Source organism: Ornithodoros turicata, chromosome 1, assembly GCF_037126465.1.
Source record: "Ornithodoros turicata isolate Travis chromosome 1, ASM3712646v1, whole genome shotgun sequence".
Lineage (NCBI taxonomy): Eukaryota > Metazoa > Arthropoda > Arachnida > Ixodida > Argasidae > Ornithodoros > Ornithodoros turicata.
The window spans coordinates 222435773-222440976 of NC_088201.1; the positions used below are offsets into that span (position 1 = coordinate 222435773).

At 42.7% G+C, this 5204-nt stretch overlaps 1 long non-coding RNA gene across 1 annotated transcript; it reads left to right on the plus strand.

The window, feature by feature from the left end:
- Positions 1 to 1469: 1469 nt before the first annotated feature.
- LOC135376961 (uncharacterized) lies at positions 1470 to 2679 on the plus strand. The gene is made up of 3 exons (XR_010417931.1): positions 1470 to 1558; positions 2132 to 2191; positions 2600 to 2679. It is a non-coding gene; the product is annotated as an uncharacterized LOC135376961 (long non-coding RNA).
- The last annotated feature ends 2525 nt before the right edge of the window (positions 2680 to 5204 follow it).

Here is a 5204-nt window from a genome sequence, read left to right on the forward strand (position 1 = left end):
TTCATTGTGTGCTTCAACACTATCCAGACGGTGGCTCGGTATTATATAAGTATCCTTCCCATCATTTCCTCGTTTAATAGATCCATCCGTATTGTAGCACTCACATCAAATTTTTAAAGAAACTTCGGGGCGAATCCCATTATTCGGGTCGCACCGGCTAGCACTTTGCAAATAGCAACATCTGTAACCTTCACTTGGAAGGATGTGAGCATCCCACTTTTCTATTCGTTTTTCTAGTGGCGTGTCTCTTAAGTAGGACGTTAGTAATCCTTGGAAAGCCGTGGATACGACCATTCCGACAACCAGCCAAACTCCAACAAAATATCCACAAAGACGGGTAGTTGAGAAAGGCCGTTGTCTGCACTACGCTTTGCCTTAGAAGGGATTTGATAAGTAGCACAGCGACTTGCACTAAGTGTGCTCTGTTCGGACGTTTCATATAAAGATAAGAGAAACCAATAAGCGCGCATGCGATAAATGAAGAGAGTAGCGATAACCACACTTGCAAGCTGAGAGGTATCACTAGTACCATTTCCTTTGGCATCTGGTTCGGTCTCTCTGTGTAAAATGAAACATACGGAGACTCAAAATACCCTCCGAAGACCGCGTTACGATACAGCGCGTTATACACATTATGATGTAGCCAAGCAATACCGTTAGCTCTGCACATAAGCTTAGCTAATTCGATATGGATTGCGTGAGTGCGCCTCTTGCGGAAGTCGATCTCAACTATAGTAACTGTCGCATTTCTATATCGCAGTGTGAGGATCAACGTTTTCACATTGGGGTGAATGCACATCACGTCCTTCGTGCAAATAATGACTATACATTCTGCCTTCCAAATTTCTGGCTTCTCGCAAGGTGCCTCGGCAGCATAAATTCCGGGTCACATGTAATGCACTCTTCCGAAGCATAGTCCCTCAAATAAGCGTTGCCGTTTCCGTAGTGACATTAAAGACGCTAGTGCACGACAACACATATAAAATGTCCTCCATCTGTCCTAATGGATTGAGTAGATTTATCGTCCTCGTTGGATCGGCGCCTTCTGGTAACATATACAGCTCGAAGGCACAGTGTCGGAAAGTGCTGAAAGCTCTCAACAAATAATGTTGTAATGTTTGTTGAGAATAAATGTCCATACACCCAGCCGATATTCCAACATCTACTGGCCTATTTGCTGCGAAAACACTGATGGGCTGAGGAAGGACGTCAGACGCCAGCAAGTCTTCCATGGAACCAAACGTCTGAAGGCATGTTGTTACGCTGAATAAGGATGCAATCGCAATTGCTGCGAGGAGCATGGTCCAGTCTCGAGGTCAGTGGCGAAACTGAGTGCGTTGTAACTCCGCTAAGCTCCTGTCAGTCCTGTTCTCTACGTGCATATACGTCACTGATCTCGATTGTAAAAGGCTGGATCGCGGATAGGGAGCGCGAGCGTGAAGAAACCGGCCGCCATCTTACTGTACCCACAACAGTCGCCGCAGCGACCATGGCAACTTCTTGCAATTACGGTCGTACCAACCGTACTGGCAAGGTTACAGGGCCTAAATTTATACAGGTGAGTCACTCTTTATCGAAGAATAAATAGGCGTCCATTCTGTATATTTAGTTGACCATTATGAAGTGTTTTTTTGCCCAAAACGAGCACTGGATGCAGGTTGCTTGATCGCTCTTCCGACGTTCAATCGAGCACACTTGCATTTTACCCGGCGGCAAATACAGTTTGAGTGCATAATATGCTTGAAAGAACATGTTACACTACACAGGTAGTGTTGTCATCAATATATGTGCGAGCACTCGAGCGCTTTTTTGCATGCATTGCTAGCATGGTACACGGTGTTCTCTGCGGAAGCAAGTGCCACATTCATTTCTTTGAATTACCTTCGCGCACAAGTTCGGTATTACGTCATAATGAGACCACGATTGTCACCTTTTTTCATGTATTGGTATTGTTTTGTGCCTTGGTTTGATTTGTGACAAAGAATCCTACGTAACAGTGGTGTGAACAGTGTGAACTTGAATAACGCCTTTGTGTCTGAGATGTATCGTCAGCTTGTTACGATAGTAATAATCTGTAGCGTGTCGTGCTATTTGTAGCAGTTTTTAAGGCAAAAGTGGTCTCTCAATACAGGTTTCGTCATGAGGGCTACCCAGTGAATAATCTGTGCAGGTGATACGGCTGGGTGTACAGGTAAGTATCACGTTCCTCATCCACTGGTTTCTACTTTACAGGAAGGAACAACCTCAGTGCACGCACTGTGGTTAGCCTCTCTCAATTTTGCATATTTTCTTTCATGTTCACATCAGAAACACACCTTACACTTTAGGCTCCTTCACCCAGCAATATAATAATTAGAGATTATCATTATTTTTAGAAGAGTTCCCCATATTCTTTTTAGAATAGTTTTTAATCTTTTTAATTTTTAGAAGATACAGGGATTGTAAACCATGTTTTAAACTGGTGTTTTAACATTTGTCCAATGTATTTATTAAACAACATATTCATTTTTAACTGGTTGCACCCAAACCAATGTTCTGATGCATTATTTCCTTTGTTGTCGATGCACCATAAAAATTGGAATAATCATCATCAATGCAGGTTACTTCACAGCTGCCTCGACATACTCAAGAAATGGGTGCAGAACCTGCGTAATGCCCACAAACTTTGACTACCACAGCACCTCCAGAAAGTAAAGGCATATGTGCCACATGGGATTTTTAAAGGCATTCACAGTATATAATACCTTGTAAGAACTGTTGTAGATCTAAGCAGCCTCTACAGTACACTCTCAGAAATTAAAACTTGTCAGGGAACTGTAATAATTGTTTCAGTTAATAGGCATGCACATATACGCCATAAGAAGAAAATTATTTATTGAGAATGCACTTCTCTGGCTACTCATGTTGTTTACATCTACTGTTGATCACATTCATTTATCACATATTATATTCTTATATATTATTATTATATTATCACATATTCGAACACATTAAATTTAAAATTTAGCATATATGAGAAACTATCAGGAGGGAAGTTGCTATTCATTGCTCATTCCAACCTAAAATTGAGTGCTACAAATATAGAAAGCGTACCTGACCATTGTCAATCCTAAGATATATATTGCCATTGTAGCAAGGTCACAAAACAATAAATGTAGTTTTTTGCGACCTCCCTGCACGTTCATTGTATCCTGAAACGCGTAAGTGCAAGAAATAAAGCTTGAACTTGAATAAACTTGATGTTGTATAAACTTGACATAAAGTGTTGAATAATATAACGAATGATATAAAATATTGAATAAACTTGAACTCTTATATTCTCTTTACTCATCATCAGTGATCTTCATTACAAAAGCATCGTGTTTTGTTTGCGTTTCACAGACTGGGTACATGAGGGCCAAAATGACAAAATCACAACGGTTTCAAGCTCCAAATAGTCCTGTTGCAATTTGAAGACCATACGTGAAGCTGCATTTTTGGAATATGCTCCACATAACAAGCATGGCAAAGTCAGCACTGGATAGCAGGACCCCGTCCCCAAGCAGCTTTTGTGCTGGAGAAGCTTTGAGCTTTTGTGCTGGAGAAGGACATTCAGTTTGGCACAACCGCGCCTGCAAATAGAACAAATAAAGGAAGAAGCAAACATATATAGAAGGGCTGTACTTCCCATAGAAGGGCTGTACTTCAAAAAGAGAGAAGACCTGTGTCTCAAGGAGGTGTTACCACTTTCTAAGTAACTTAATTGATTAAGCTTACATCACTACCTGATTAACCGTCCTAACGATGTGTGATCTAATTGCGTGAAGTAATTATTTGGGCTGCTTCGGTGTGTCCATATTTGCGAGGCAAAGCACCGCTGTAGTTTACTAAGGGACTCTTTCTAAGGCGATGCTTGATATAAATCATACTAAACGCATACACGGCGAAAACAACGGCTGTGATTCTACAGAACGATCTCTTTCTGCCATGCGAGTATATCTTTTCCCGGACCGTTCTTTATGGAACAATTTTTGTCCAGAACGCAGTACGGGATATTATATACATGGTTGTTGTTCACCTGAAGTCGTTTCTTATTGAAATATTGGCTGGGAAACGTGCTGTAGCACAATCCCCAGCGCTGCACTGCAGTGACGGTCTAGTTTCGGAATGCAAAACATAACGTAATTAAGAATCGAACGCAGGACACCTGTGAAACACTGTTAGGATACATCAGTATACTGGCACCTTACAAAATTGTGTGACGACAAACAACGATCAATGCTAGCAGCGCAATAAATATTCACGATCTCTGTTGCCTCCCATTGTTTTCTATGGGCACACATAGCACTTTAGGGCCCACCAACATGGCGGCCCGAAGGCACGCCTCTCCCCCACGAGCCCCTCTCCCATGCGCGATCCAGCCTTTATACATAGAGATCAGTGATATACGTAGTTGTCTCTCCCGCAGCGCAATCCTCCGCCTGTCATGACCGCCGGTCGATTTTAATATTCAAAGTGAGAGCCGCTCTGAGTTGCACCATGGAGTTCACGAACGATATCCACTTCAAACGGTGCAAGCATCTTGATATGCACAATAAGGCGCGCAATTAGCTGATGAACATAAATCGGAAGAAGGCAAACGGCGGGAAGCATACGATAATGTAAATTCGTGGAGTGGCGAAAGCATCGGCTCTTCGGAATCGCGTAATGATTGTATGCAGGCACAAGGTCAGCGACGTTGGCACGCCTTGTCGCGCACGCTGTTTTTTTTTTTTTTTTCAGGCTGACACATGCTCATATTCGGCTTGATTCGGCATGGTTTATCTGCTTTGTTCAGCATTAGCACGATCGGTTTATTGCGAGTGATATGTCGTACTGTGTAACCACTACACAGCATTCTGCGATAACTGAGACAGATGCGTTGAAGAAGCAAGTTCGCGACTTGCAAGCGCAATTATCTGTTGTTGAGGAATCGCTAGAACATCTGCATATCAATACCGTGCATAAAAGACGATACCCCATACCTTCAGGCTACACATGACATGGTATGCAGTCTCCTTACACATGGCATTGGTCTTCTGAACCACTTATACCGAGGTCACCGGAGCGCATCCAAAACTGCCGCCAAACTAAGGAAGCCGCCATCCACTGATCTTTATGTATAAAGGCTGGATAGCGGATGGGTGAGGGTATCGCGGGAAAGGGTACGCCAAGCGTTCGCCATA